We start from the raw sequence: 15,560 nt of genomic DNA, 5'->3' as shown, positions 1-15,560 counted from the left end.
CAGTGCCCTCAGAAGACCTCGCCAATTGAGCTCTATCTGCCTTGGGTCCTGGTCCCTTCATTTAGGAAGGGCTCCTGACACTATCTACATTTTTCTCCAACTCTAGAGGAAACCGAGAGGCCCCAAAAAGAAAGTGAAACATTGATTACCTTGGCACTGTGAGATTGCAGGTGATGACTAGTTTCTTCCTGGCATCGAAAGATGGTAAAGTTGATTTTCATTTGTACCAAACACAGTGAATGTCATTTCTTTGAAATTTTTCAATTCCCTACACAAAACAGGTCTTCCTCATTCTTGGCTTATTCCCTGGAAAACTCAGGAATGCTCACTGGGATTGCACTTCTCTCAGGAAGTAAATAACCACTTGCCAGTAGTTGAGTGTTTACTACGTAACACGCAATAGTATGGAATCCTCAGTATGAGTGTTTTTCAATCTAGCGACTCAACTGATTTAAACTTCAACATCCCTTAAAAGTGGCCATCAGAGCATCCCTGTTTTACAGAGGGAGCAACTGAGGCCCAGGCCACCAGCTTATAAATGGAGTGAACAGGAATACAAATCCAGATCTGATTCCAAGCCCCAGGCCCCTTTAGTCTATTACCTCAGACAAATAACATGACCCAACAGAGAACAGGCTTTTTACAATATTTAAGGCCCCCACCTACCTTGTTTTCTGAATGAGCAACTAAGCCTTGCTAGGCTAAAATAAAAGGCCCCCGTGGATTCCATTCGGCCCTCCTACCAACTCTCCTGGGTAGGTTTGTTATTTGTATCCACTTCACAGATGGGAACAAGAATCCCAAGAAAGGTAACCCACCACAGCTGCCCTATGCACAGCTCCCTCTGTGTTTAACAGGCCACTTCCTACGGCCACAGACACATACATCAGGAACACTTGCACTGGGCTTTCTCCCTTCTGGAGGGACAAACTGTGTCCTGGGACAGTGGCAGGTGGGAAAATGCTCTGAAAGCGCTAACCACTGAGGTGCACAAGTGATTGGATCTCCCAGAGCCTCAGTACCATCAGCTGTAAAAGGGGCCCAGGGAGAAAGTCAGCCCCCCATAAGAAGAGACAAGTCTGCCCATCACTCTACAAAGAGGGTGGTCTGCAAAGGAAAGGAGGAATTCTGCACTCCAGCCCTCGTCCACCAAGAAACTGAAAATCACCTTGAATTCATGGTTTTTAAAAAGCTCACTCAACCGATGTCCTGTACCAATCAAGGCTGGGGAGTGGAGGCACGTGCCATGGTGGAGGACCCAAGAGTTGTTTCAGATTTATCAAGGACCATCTCAGATGAACTTGGAAAAGGTGTCTGAGGGGCTAGCCCGGTGGCGCAGCGGTTAAGTTCGTATGTTCTGCTTCAGTTGCCCGGGGTTCGTTGGTTCGAATCCCGGGTGTGGACCTATGCACCGCTTGTTAAGCCATGCTGTGGTAGGCGTCCCACATGTAAAGTAGAGGAAGATGGGCACGGAGCTCAGAGCCAGTCTTCCTCAGCAAAAAGAGGAAGATTGGCGGCAGATGTTAGCCAATCAGATACCAACAAGGTGTCTGAGTCTGGAGGCGGGACAGCTGGCATGAGAGCTGGTCTGAGGACAAAGGAATCAATCCCCTGGTGAGTTTTCCAGGATGAAAAATTTGCCCAAACCCCCCAGCCCCATCGAAAACGGATCCGTGGGGCTGCAATAATGAGGTGCTACAGGCCCCTCTGAGTCACAGGCCCCACGTGGCTGGAGGACAGGAAGGAGAAGCGGCCTCCCCCACCCTATCTCCCTGGCTCCTCCCCTTAGCCCCCTGCAGCTCCCCATCCTCTCCTCCCCTCCTTCCAACCTTTGCAAGGGGTCGGGGTTATGCCTATGGCTTTAAGGGGCAGGATGCAGCCAGCCCAGCCCTGGCCCCTTTGTCCCAGGCCCCTCCACCCAAAGTGGAAAGGTAAAGGATCTCACTTCGCTCTGCAATTACGCCTTCAAGGTAGACCCAAGCTTGGGGGGGCGGGGGGGGGTGGTGCAAAAATGGCCCCAACCCATAAAACAAAACCATGGCTCCTTTAAAAGAGGAACAAAGGCACTCCTTCCTGCCAACTCCCAAATCGAGGACAATGATTTGGAAAAGCTTTCATAGCCAGAGGAGCAGAGTACCTTGGTGGAGGAAGGCAGGAAAGGAGGGGCCAGCAGAGGTGCCTCCCTTCATCCCCAAGTCTCATCAATGGCCACCCTAAAAATGGGGCTATTGGTTCATTAATACAGATGTCAACAGTCAGCACCCGCTATGCCAAGCACCATCGCACCGAGTCCTCACCGGAGCCCGATGTGGCAACGGCTATTACACCCAGGCATCCCAGAGCATCGAAGGTAAGAGGTTCAATCAAGAGTAAAACTGCCTTCATTCTTACACAACCTGGGGCTGTTAGTAGGATTGTTCCTATTTCACAGCTGTAATGAAGGCCCAGGACTTGCTGGGACAGACTTAAACACACCCCAAAGACCTATGTGTCCCCCTAAGGAGGGTAGCCTACTTAGTCCACATGCCAGATAATGATGCCAGGAGTGGCAGGATTTATTGAGGGACTACTGTATGCCACCCTGTAAATTAGGTACCATCATCTCAACTCTAGAACAATGAAGTCTGCACCTGGGAATTCCAATGGCTGGGGCGCAAGAAGCCACAGCAGGCCTGTGGAGGAGGGCAGAGTTAGGTAAGCGTCCTGGGCCCTCTAAATGAGGGCCCCAGCTGGGATCTGGTTCCCAAAAACAAATGCCACCAGTCCGCCAAAACGCCCAGCATCCAGAAATCAGGAGGCGGTTCAAAGTTCAGACTGTCCTTAATTCCCTTTAATTCATATACCTCTCAGCTTGGGGGGGATGGGGAAGCACAGGGCCCAGCCAGTGTCACAGCCCAGGGGATAAGGGAAGGAGGCGAGCTGGAAACAGACCTGGGGCTGGGCCCAGCACTCCTGCAGCCCTGCCCGCCACAGGTGAGCGACTGCAGCAGGAAAACCCAGGCCAAGAGCAGCGCCGTGTTACTAACTTGCTAAATCCGCCTGCTGTCCTTCCAGACTTCCACTTTCTCCCCTCAGAAATGGGATTCAACACCCCCTCTCCCCAGACAAACAATCACACGGGCACGGAAGCCTTTCTAGGAGCAAGGAGGGGGTGCTGGAGGTTTTGAGGCCTCAGTTTGCGAGTTTGCGAAGTGGGACCAGCCACACCCGGAAGAGAGGAAAAATAGAAAGTGAGCCCCCAGGGCAGGCAGCGTGGCCGGGGTTAGGGAGGCGCCGCCCCGGACCGGCTCCTCCTCTGCCAGGTGTGCACGGGGAGACCGCAGCCTCTCCCGAGGGTGTTCTGGCGGCCCCGCCACGCCTCGCCCTCGCTGGCTCATCTAGGGAGGACCCCGGGAGCCCGCCCCTCCGGCACACGCCCCCGACACGCGCGCACATCCTGGCCCACCTGCTTGCCCGCACCCACACCCACTACTTCTCTTCTATCCCTGGGAGAAAAGAAACGGTCCCTCGCCCGAATCCCCCAGGTCCAAGTCAGAAGGGACGGACGCCACCTCCATGGCAGAACTCTCTCCTCTAGCCCTGCCCCTCCCAAAGGAGGCTCCCTCTCAAGCCGAGGCCAGGTAAGGACGCCCCCTCCCCACGACCTCCACTTCTCCCCAGCGGGACACCTCCTCCCATCTCCTCTAGATTCCAGGAAGCTGCCCCGTTCCCCCCCCCGGGGGCGCACTCCTCTCCTCCTCAGGGTCTTGGCGTACAGCAAGGGTATCCCTATAAGATACACGTCCCCCCCCCCCCCCCCCCCCCCATTTTATTCTTCCTGCCCAATTCCCCCAAGTAGGTTCGGGGGACCTCTCCTCCCTAGCATGTCTGATCTCCAGCCAGATTGGAGCCGCCTCCCCAGGAGGTCCCCGGGACGAGGTCCCCCCCTTGCGGTCCCAGGACCCCTCCGCTGTCCCCTCCCCCACCAGCCCCCGCAGCCCCGGGACGGGCGAGCCTCCGCGGGGCCACGGGGCGCTCACCTGCCGAGAGCCCGGCTCCGGCGCGGCTCCGCGGTCGAGCCGCGGGTCCGGACAGGCTGGCGGGAGGCCGGCGGGCGGCCGCGCACGGCGCTCGGCTCGCGAATCTCCGGCGCCGATCGCCGCGCTACGTTTACTTGGGCCGCTTAACCCCCGCGCTGCCGGCCGGGCGCGGCCGCCCGCTCGCCCGCCTGCCAGCGGGCCGGTGGCGTCCGTCGGGGGGCGCTCGGAGCGTCCACGCGGGCTGCGGCCGCCGGGCCGGGGGGCGGCTGCTGCGAGGAAGCAGCGCAGATCGCACCCGGCAGCCGGAGTGGGTGGGGAGGGGGCGGTGCCGAGTCCCCTTGTAACCCCGGCCCGGCTTTCGCCCCGCCCCCGCCCGGGGGCGCCCCCTCCGCAGCCACTCAGAGATGGGCCCCGGGCGTGGAGGGGGGCGGGAGGAGGGGACGAGGGAAATTTGAAATCACTCCGGAGCCTCCCCTCCGCCCCTCCTCCTCAGGCACCGCCTCCTATGCCCCACCACCCCCGGGGCCTGTTAAATTACCCACCTTGATAACAAGCCCTTTCGGGGAGCTTGCAGACATCCCCCAAAACTCCAGACTCCTCCTGGGGGCCCTGGGGCCCCTTTTTCCCGTCCCCCACCCCGACCACGGACACGAACACACACGTCTGGATGCGGCGGCCCAGAGAGGGAAGCGACCCCATTGGAGTCACACAGCAACCTTGTCTCCCCTTCGCCCTCACCTCCAGCCGTAATGCCACCTGGGCGCTGCTTGCCCCTGCCAGCCAGTCACCCGCTCTAGACCCTCGGAGTAGTCCTTCCTCCCTTCCTCCCACAATGATCGGCCTTTGTCAGCCATCTTGAGGGGAGGGGAGGGGAGGGGAGAGCGGGGAGCGAAGGCAGTCAGGCCCCGGGTACCTGGGTTCTGCCCGCATTGACCAGTGCCCTGCTGGTGCCCACCAGCGGAAGGAGAAGCCCCACTGTGTTCGCAGGTCTCAGTTGCCTCTCCCCTTAAAGGGGTACGTCCTAAGATTTAGCGTGTCTGGTGTTTATACTCACATTATTTGTTTGCCTGCTTATGGTCTCCGTGCATTAACTGTGAGGGCAGGGTCTCAGTGCGTCTTGGCACACAGTAGACGCTCAATTAGTATGTGCTGAATGAATGAAACAGCATATGAATGATGCCTTCAAGGCCCTCCACAGCTGGCTCCTGCCTGCCTGTCTAGGCATCTCCCCCCCTCTCCCCTCCCTCGCTTCACTCGAACCTTCTCTTTGCTGTTCCTCAGACAGCGAGCATGTTCCCGCCATAGAGCCTTTGCTCTCACTGTTCCCTCCGCTTGGACGCTCTCTGCCCAGATCTCTGCATGGCCAGCTTCTCACCGTTGAGTTCTTTCCCAAAAGGTCACCTTCTGGAGAGGCTTTTCCTGACACCTCACCTGAACAGTCTCCCTTTTCAGTCGCTCCTGTCCTGTTCTCATTCTCTTTGTAGTGCTTACAGCTATTTGAAAAGGTTTTGCATACTTCCTGGTTTACATCTTTCTTTTTCTTATTACACACACACACACCCACACAAATTATAAACTCTACTCGCAAGGGAAGAAACCATGTCTGTCTTTCTCTTATTCCAAGTTGTATTTCCAGTGCCTCCAGGAGGAATTCGATACAAATTTGTTGAATGAATGAATGAGCACAGGTTTCCTGCCTCCTGGGTAAAACCACAGCTTTCTCCCTTCATCTCTTACAAGGTATTTGCAAATAAGTAAATGGCGAATTCTCTAGAAGCTGCAAACGTTTCTAAAATTACTGGATCTTCTTCTACGTAGGCACCTAGGGAGAGGCTAAGGAGATACAAGAGTGAAATGGGCTCGGCACCACACCTGGCAACCGGCAGGGCCTCATATGGATGAGCAGCAGGAGTCCTTGGCCGTCTGGTACAAACATCCAAAACTGGGTTCCAGTCACTTGGTGCAGGAAGAAGAGAATCTCTCATGAGGGGCTGTGGCTTGTGCCCACCATCTAGGGTATGTCTTTACAGGAAAGAAAATGTCTATGAGCTGGTGGCCCATGGGGAGGGCTGCTGGGCCTCAGTTTTCTGATTCATAAGCCAGGACGTGCCACGTGGTAAAGGATGTCTGTGCACCACCAGGAATGCCTGGGAATCCTAATTAAGATGCCAGAGGGTTGGGTTTTCTGGGACACGGCAGACATTTCTGGGTACAGCAGACCACCAAAGTCCAGGAAGAAAAAATAGAGGATCTCGATGAGCACGTGGTCTCAGTCCTGGTTATTTGAATGGGGGGGTGAACGCCAGGAGAATGGGTGAAAGAAAAATGGCATGATGTCTCCTCAGGGCACACAACTTAATAGTTTCCAGAGTTCGTTGGTCATTTTCACCACCTCATTTGAGCCTCATAGCCACTCCACAAGGAGTCAGGGCAAGGAGAACTGGTGATCCCATTTCAGATGAGGGGACTGAGACCCAGAGAGGAGACGGACTTGGGCAGAGTGAGTCAGCCACGCAGCCTGACCTTGACTGAGCACCTGCTATGTGGCAGTCACCTGGCTAGGAATTCAGATGGGAAGGTCCAGAGCTTACATGCTGCTCTGGGAGTGCCAGATAATAAGCACAATAAACAAAGAAGACTGTCAGGTATGGATAAATGCTGGGAAGAAGATAAAATGGAGTGATGCAGCCAGGGGATGACCTAGGGCAGAATCCAACTGGGCATTCAGGAGGGATAGCCGGGAGGCCAGTGTGACCGGAGCAGAGGGAGTGAAAGGGGAGAAATCGCAGGGGGGCCAGGTCTTGCAGGACCTAGTAAGCCATGGTGGGGACTTTGGATTTCGCCATTTGAGTCATGATCTGACTTAGACGTTTAAAACAGACCCAAATGGGGAGGTGGAAGGGGAAGACACTGGTGCCTGATCTAGAAGAGTGAGGATGGTGGCCTGGACCACAGCGGGAGCAGAGGAGGTGGAGAGAAGGGGTGTATTGTAGAGGTTGAGTCAAGTGGTTCTCATGGTTCTGGGGATAAAGGCAAGAGGGGCATCAAGGAGAACCCCTGGGATTTTAGCCTGAGCACCTGGATGAAGGGTGGTGCTTGTACCTAAATGAGGAAGGCTTGCAGAAGTGGATTTGCAGGGGAGCTGAGGTCAGTGGGTCTGCCTTGGCCGTGTGAATATGGAGTCACACCATGGGCTGGACTGGGCTAGCACCCAGGTCCCCTGACTCTCTGCCCAGTGCCTCTCTCACTGTCTGGTGGTAGAGATGCCACATTCATCTCCCACACCACACCCCCTTCCCCAGCAGGCATTCTCAGAGGGGCTGACCCCATGTCCTAGAGGAGAACTTATCAGATGCTGTGGTTTGAATCCCGCTTCCAAGATCCCATGAATCTGATAAATCACCTGGTCTCTCTGAGCTTCAGTTTCCTCAGCAATAGAGAGAAAGGACACTTCACAGGACTGCTACTGGGGCCACTGAATGAATTTAAATGAAAACATTGTTTTCTGCATTGCCCAGTTGGGCAGACAAGGCTCTGGCCCTCAAAAAAATACTTTTATGAAAAGTTTTGCTTCTTTTTCCTCACACCCCTAAGATTTTGCTTTTTGATGTTTAAAAAAACATATAGGTGTTACTACACACACACACACACACACACACACACATACAGAGGCAGTGAAGAACATGGAAGGTTAGAAAGAAAACATCTAGATGGATTTCAAATCTTCCTCTGGTTGCATACAGGTGCAACAGTGTTTACTGAAAAATTTGTTGTAACAGATCACAATAATTATCATCATGATGCTAATCAATGTTTACTAAGGAAGCAAAAATTCTATGATTAAAGGTCATTTGTTTCATTATCGAAAAAAAAGAACATAGATAAGAGAATGTCCTTGCTCTTAGGAAATACACTGCAGTATTTAGGGATAAAGAGACACAATATCACCAATTTGTCCTTAAATGTTCACAAACAAAAATATGCATATATACGGGAGAGGGAGAATGTAAAGCAAATTGGGCTAAATGTAAACAAATGGAGAATCTGGTTAAAAACACATTCAGGAGTTCCTTGTACTAGTCTTACAACTCTTCTCTATCTTAGAGATTAGATTGAATAAAAGGGTGCCCCCCCCCAAAATGGACGCTAAAAAGAAAAACCACACGTACATACATACACCCTTGATGCCCTTGTGCTAATAAATCAACATATTGATGGACCTAACACTTACGTTGTGGTTATATATTTGTGTTGAATTATACCATCATCTTTTCTGCTCTTAAAGCAGCTATGGGTTTTTAATAACACACAAAAGTGCTTAGCCCAGTGCCAGGTATGTAAGAGCTACTTCATATATGGCGGGTATTTTTGTGAGCAAGTGACTTCATCTCTCTGGGCCTCAGTTTCTTCATCTGTAAAATAGACATAATAATCGTACTTACTTCCTAGGTTGTGTGAGAATCTTATGAGTTAATACGTGTAAAGCACTTTGAACAGTGCCTGGCACGTGGAAAACACCATTGAAGTGCTTGTTAAAGTAAAACTATCTGCTGTTATTAATAATGGATACACACTGCACTGCTTTGCTGGCTGTCTCAGCTCGGGGCAGGCAAGGAGACGAGCAGGCTCCTGCCTCCTGAGCGTCATATAACTCGTCCCTTGGGCTCCGGGCGGCTAGGGAAAGCCTAGAGCACCTCTCGGTCGACAAGCAGTGAGAGCAAATGAGCCCTGTTTTACAGTCAAGGAAACTGGCTCTGTGAGGTGAGGCAACTTGACCCAGAGCCACAGCTGGTTGGTGGCAGAGCTGGGACTAGACTCCCAGCTCAACCCCCACTCTTTGTGACCCCCCACTCTGTGTGTGCTATGCTAAGGAGTCTGAGCCTCAGTCATCTTCCCTTTCTAATTGGAATAATAATAATAATCGTAATGCCTGCTTCCCGGAGTGACTGCGGGATTCGCAGAGCTGGTGTATGTGAAAAGACCCCATTGTAAAGTGCTCAGTCTTAATTGCAGCCTCGTTAGAGGCCGCGTTCATTTGCAAAGTGGGTTCCTCACCTTTCCTTTTCAACAGGAACACCCAGACTTCTTTCTGCCCCAGTTGACCCGTGGAAGGAATTCTTTCCTGCTTTTTTAAACCCAAAAATGGGCCATTGAAATATTTGCTTTAAATATATCTGCCTAGACAAGTACACAGAGTCTGGCCCGGGATTATTCATCAGATTTTATTAAATAATCTATTTAATAGTAGCTGTTGAGAGAATATCGTGTGCCAGGCATTAGGCTGAGCTTTGGGGGTTATGTGTTGACTCTTAGGACAATCTTATGAGGTAGGAAGGAGTGTTGTCTCTATTGTGTTCATGGGGAAACTGAGGCCCACAGAGGCAGAGTAACTGTCCAAAGTCGTATTGCCAAGAAGTATGGTGAGGGCTGAAATTAAATACCAAGTGTTCTTAACCACTTTACTACCCCATAAAAGGTTCAGCATGGTGCCTGGTAAGTGCTCATTAAATATTAGCTATTGTTAGTATTGTTATCCCTGAGTCGGAGGCCCTGGTGGGCAGGAGGATGGATCCTAAGTCTCCCTAAGTTTTAGAGCCCTTGCTCACTGCACAGCCCTGTGGCTTGCTTTCCTTTGCCTGGGAGGTGAATCTGCCCCATTTTCTGAGCCAGGGAAACAATCTCCTGAGGCTTTGCTCCCTGTATCCCTCCTTGCCCTCCTCCCAGAGAGAGAAGTTACTCTGCGGTGGGGGTGGGGAATGGGATAGGCAGTGGTGTACCCTTCCTCCTTGTCCTCGCATCCCACTCTCTCCATCCCCTGCCAAACCAGCATTCTTTCCTTGCTTTCCTCACTGACGAGGATGCCTTGGTGGAGGAGGGGTGTGGATATTTAGTGAATTTATTGAACCTCATGCCAGGCACAGCGGTGAGGAATGGGGATAAAGCAGAGAACAGAAACAGACTCGGTCCTGGTTCTGCCCTCCTGGAACTTACAATTGAGTGAGGGAAACAGACATTACTTAAATCTATCTCACGAACAACTGTGAGATGACAATTGTGTTAAATGCTAAGGAGAGAAGGATGGGGTATTAAGGAGGTCACAGGGCCTGAGAAAACTTCCCTGAGAAAGTGTTGGTCAAACAGAGATCTAAGGGGATACAGCAGTTAAGCAGGCTGAGGGACAGAGGGAAATGTGTTCTGGGCAGTGGGAACAGCACTTACTAAGATCCTGGGGCACAAGGAGCACAGTCCACACAAGGAATGGAGGGGAGGCCCATGTGGACCATGGGGAATCTGGTGAAGAAGGCAGGGGCCAGGTCATGCGCACTTTAAGAAATGGAATTAGGGGCCGGCCCCGTGGCCAAGTGGTTAAGTTCGCGCGCTCCGCTGCAGGTGGCCCAGTGTTTCCTTGGTTTGAATCCTGGGCGTGGACATGGCACTGCTCATCAGACCATGCTGAGGCAGCGTCTCCCATGCCACAACTAGAAGGACCCACAACAAAGAATATACAACTATGTACCGGGGGACTTTAGGGAGAAAAAGGAAAAAATAAAATCTTCAAAAAAAAAAAAAGAAATGGAATTATTGGAGGATTTTCAGTTGGAAGGTTAGTAACATGATCAGATATGAATAAAGCGTTTTGCACAGTATCTGACACAATGGTAGCTCATAGAAGGTAAAAAAGCCCTCCCTTCATCTATATCTATAGATAACATCTTATCCCCATTTCTCCAGACACTAAATGAATGAATACTTAAGTTATTTAGTAGGAGTAGTAATAGCAGTATTCCTCCCAATTTGCCTCTCTTGAATTGTCCAAGAAGATCATTTTTAAAAGGTGTAAGACATGATTAAGGAGACACAGGCTTACTGCCCATTGCCCTCAAACAGACCCTTAGACCGGCTCTTGTGAGAAGAGGCCCCACCGCAAATTGAAGTCTGTGATTTGCCTTCATGGCTTGGCACCCAGGCCCAAACCGCGATAGCATGCCTTACTCTTTAGAGAATGCCCCATGGCCCCTCCAAATTTAGGGATGATCATGAAATGAGATAACATTTACTTTAATTCATCCACACTTGAGAGGTTTCGACTCTTAGGAAACTCTTTGAAAAAGTCTTGTTTCCACCACTTGTTACCTGGGCTAACAACCGCACCTGTCTGAGCTTCACTCTCTCCGTGTGTAAAATGGGGTCTGGTGAGGGTTCGAAGGGAAGATGCCTCTCCTTGTGTGTGTCCTCAGGCACATCAGCACAGTTCAGCCTAGAGAGTTCCCTGAAGAAACGTGAGCTGGGACGGCGGTGGTGATGGTGGCAGAGAAATACAGGTGTAACCAGACCATATTCACCTTTTACAAGTTCCAGGCCCCAGTGTCTATTTTGGTTCTATTCTTGGGGCTCCAGGAGGCCTCTGTCCCACCCCTAGTCCACCTTCCAAGTTTCAGCGTCCCCATCTGAAGTTCCTGTCTGCTGCCCCCAGGCAGATGCCTAAAGAATCTCTTGCATTATAAATTGTTAGTCCCCCTACCTCGCTACCCACAAGCCTCTGCTTGGAATTCTTGCACAGGTTGCTCTCAGGCAAAACCCAAAGTCCTGGAGGGGGAGTTGAGGCCATGTTCCATTCTACGTGTATAACATTTTGCCCTTTCCTTGGTCAACCTATGTGGACAAAATGTCCATGTCAGTGCAGATGCCTCTGTCATTCTTTAGTGACTACTTCACAGAATTCCACAGTACGAATGAATTGCAATTTATTTAACAATTTATCTTGTTAATGGACAGTTTGTTTACAACTTTTCTCTGTTACAATCCTGCCTGCAAAGAACATTCTTCTATGTGCCTCCTCATAGGTATATGCATTTCTAGTTTTAAAAGTTACTGTTAAATTGTCCAAGATGACTGCCTAACAATTTATTACTTTTATAATTTTCGAACATTTTATTTTGAAAATATTGAAAGAGTTAGCAAAGTTGAAAGAATTTATGAGGAACAATCTTATGCCCACCACCCATATTTTGCCTTGAACATTTCATCCATCCATCCATCCATCCATCTTACTTTTTGAAGCATTTCAAAGTCAATTGCAGACATCAGTATACTTCTATCTAAACATTTCAACATACATATCACTAACTAGAGTTTAATATCTCTTTGCAATTTTTTTGTCTTTAAGGTAAAATTTACATACAAAGATATGCAAAAATCTTAAGTGTACATTTGCTGAACATTCACACACATATACAAACACACACACACACCTTTGTAATCCAAACCCTATCAAGATACAGAACATTACCATCACCGTAGAAAATTTCTTTGAGTCCCTCCCAGGCAGGCCCTGAGCCCACTCCTACAGAGACAATGGGTGTTCTAATTTTTTCCACCATAGATTGCCAGTTCTAGAAATTTATATATATATATATATATATATATTTTTTTTTTTTTTTCTTTTAAAGATTGGCACCTGAGCTAACATCTGTTGCCAATCTTCTTTTTTTTTCTTCTTCTTTTCCCCAAAGCCCCCTGGTACATAGTTGGATATTCTAGTTGCAATTCCTTCTGGTTGTGCTATGTGAGACACTGCCTCAGCATGGCTTGATGGGCATTGCCACATCCATGTCCAGGATCCAAACTGGAGAAACCCTGGGCCACTGAAGCAGAGCGCACTAACAACCGCTCGGCCGCTGGGCCAGCCCCAGAGCTTTACATATATTTATTTATTTATTTAATTTATTTATTTTATTATTTTTTTAAGGATTTTATTTTTCCTTTTTCTCCCCAAAGCCCCCTGGTACATAGTTGTGTATTTTTAGTTGTGGGTCCTTCTAGTTGTGGCATGTAAGATGCTGCCTCAGCACGGCCACGTCCATACCCAGGACTCCAACAGGCAAAACCCTGGGCCACCAAAGTAGAGTGTATGAACTTAACCACTCGGCCCTGGGGCTGGCCCCTTTATGTATTTTTAAACAGAGGGAGGGAAAAAGCACTCCCCACATACACACTCATTTTTTTTCCTTCTTTTATTTTAATGGGAGAAAAAAATATCCCAACCTCCCTCCAATGCCTAAAGGAATTTATTTCTTCCTGGCCAGATGAGTTCCATTCCTCCTATGAGCTCCACTAGGCAATTAACTTCTCATTCCCTGGGACCCATGTATTCAGGCTTTGAGCTCCCTAACAGCAGGGACCGCATCTACCCCACAGTAGGTGCTCAATAAATGTTTGTTCCTTTGAAACTGTGACTCATTCTTATCTTTCTCCCACCTTCAGATTGACCAGTAAGTACTTTCAGAAGCTCAGGCTTAACTCCTAGGGGTGGTAAGATGGTAAAGGGAAGAAGGTCAGCAGCTTGCTGTACTGGTCTCATTCTCCCACTAACCCACAAAGTGACTTTGGGCAAGTGTCTCCCATCGCTGGGGACCTGCTTCCTCCACTGTCAAATGAGGTAGATGGGATAGCACGGAATGGGGCCAAAAATCGTAGTGTCCTTCTCGACTTCTTTCTCATGCTTCCACACTGGATCCATTGCTACATCAGATCCAAAATCTGACACCACCCTTCCATCGCCACCCCCTAGTGCAAGCTGCCATCTTCCAGACTCTACCAGGGGACTGACCAGCCTCCTTACTGGGTGCCCAGCTTCCACTCTTGCCCCCTAAGGGCTCCTCTTCCAATGTAGCCAGAAGAGTCTTTGCAACACTTGAGTCAGACCATACCCCATCTGTTCAAAGCCTTCCCATGACTCCCCATCTTACTCAGGGCAAAAGCCAAAGTCCTTCCAATGGTCCACAAGGGGCCCCATGATCTTGACCCAACCCCACCTGCTACCATCCTCCCTGCTCTTCCTTGAACACACCAAGCACACTTTGACCTCAGGACCTTTGCAGTCACTTCCCCCTCTGCCTGGAAGTCTTCCCCCAGATATTTGCATGGCTTATTTCTCCGTTTCCTTCAGGTCTTTGCTCAAATGTCACTTTATTAAAGATGCCTTTTCTCCCTCCCTACTAAAATAGCAAAGCTCCACCTTCCTCCTCCAATGCTCCCCATCTCCCTTCCATTTACCATCGTCCAATGTGCCATGTATTCTCTCACTTATTATTGTCTGTCTGCCTGACTAGAGTGTAAGCTCCATGAGGGACAGCTTATTTGTCTGTTTTCATCACTGCTGTGTTTTGTTCACTGTGCTCCCAGAATAGGGCCTGGCTCACAGTCGGTGCTCAATAAATATTTGCGGTGAGTCGGGACATGGGTTCAGGACTTACCTCTAGCACTTCTCTTCTTTAAGGCTTGGCTTCCTCCCTCAAGAAGGGGCTCCTAATGTTTTTCTCAGTGTGTTGTTATGAAAAGTTCGACGGTGCATGGAGATGCATGTTATAGAGCGCTTCCCAGATGTCATTGGTGAAGAGGTCCTATGGTTTTGGGCACTGGCTCCTGACAGCTGTGTGACCTTGGGCAGGTCACTCAAGTTTCCTGGCCCTGCTAGTACCTGCTTCAGAAGTTTATTGGGGGTTCAACAAGAAGCCACGTGGAAAGTGCTTAACACAGTGCCTGATATGTAGTATTAATAACAGCTGTCATTGTTGTTGAGGGACTGGAAAGGAAGGATTCTACTTCCTGGATTGTGCTCTGGATCTGGACTCTGCCTCTTTTGTTTTGGGATAAACATAGAGGGATGGATCCCCCTTGTCTAGATCTGTCCTTAACTCCTCTGGGCAGGCCCTCTCCCTCTAAGCTCCAGGAAATCCATCTGCAAAGTATGGTGATAACCCTGCCTACAGGCTGGGCTTTGAAAAGAGATTACTGAGTTATGCTGACCTGGGGTGTAGTAGGAGATGGCAGGGTGACATGCCCAAGACCTCAAGGCTTCCCCCTTGATTGTGTTCACATGTCCAGGGCCTGATGACGGTCTGCTCACCTTCCATTCATCTTTCAGGTCTACTCACACCTGCCCCCCATCTCCCCTCGCAAGACAGGGTTTACCCCACAGAACCTGTTCAAAACCCCCCACTCTCCTTCCTAGCATGTATCCCTTTGTAATGTCTCTGAGTCACTCTGCAAATATGGCACGTCTCCCCCTTGATTGTGAGCGGCATGGGGGTGGAGCAGCATCTCTCTTGTTCACTGCTGTCTCCCCAGCACCTAGCATGGAGCCTGGCACATGGTAGGTGCTCCATAAATATCTGCTTCCTGACTGAATGAAAGGACTCCTCCATCTTTCAGGTAATCAAATGGTCCAGAAGAAAAAGTTCTCCAGGAAACTACAAGGTTACACCCCAGGTTGTGTTCCAAGCACCCAGCAGTGATTTGCATTGCAGCCCTAAATCAGGGGCCAGGCCAGGCATTCACTTTATAATGATCTCCAGGAGAAAAACAAAGCAGACAATAGGGATCCAGGCCTCATTTTCTCAGGCAAAGTGAGTCCTACCTTGAATTTGAAATAAGGGGTGAGATTCCCAAAAGGTGGAGAAATTATCACCCCCACCCTCAAAACTAGGAACCGCCCAAGGATCCTTTAAAAAGCAAATTTCTAGAGGGGACAGTTTAAAT

General features: G+C 50.1%; 1 protein-coding gene across 6 annotated transcripts in view; it reads right to left on the bottom strand.

The window, feature by feature from the left end:
* DNMT3B (DNA methyltransferase 3 beta) overlaps positions 1–4,135 on the bottom strand; it is a 38,637-nt gene extending 34,502 nt beyond the window's left edge. For all 6 annotated transcript variants that reach the window (XM_046679888.1, XM_046679890.1, XM_046679887.1 and 3 more), the window contains exon 1: positions 4,020–4,135. The gene's annotated coding sequence lies outside the window, so the exon portion shown is untranslated. The remainder of the gene's footprint in view (positions 1–4,019) is intronic.
* Between the last annotated feature and the right edge of the window lie 11,425 nt (positions 4,136–15,560).

The sequence above is a fragment of the Equus quagga genome, chromosome 12 (genome assembly GCF_021613505.1).
Source record: "Equus quagga isolate Etosha38 chromosome 12, UCLA_HA_Equagga_1.0, whole genome shotgun sequence".
Lineage (NCBI taxonomy): Eukaryota > Metazoa > Chordata > Mammalia > Perissodactyla > Equidae > Equus > Equus quagga.
Note: the sequence above shows the minus strand (reverse complement) of the source record. Positions and strands in the feature narration are given on the sequence as shown.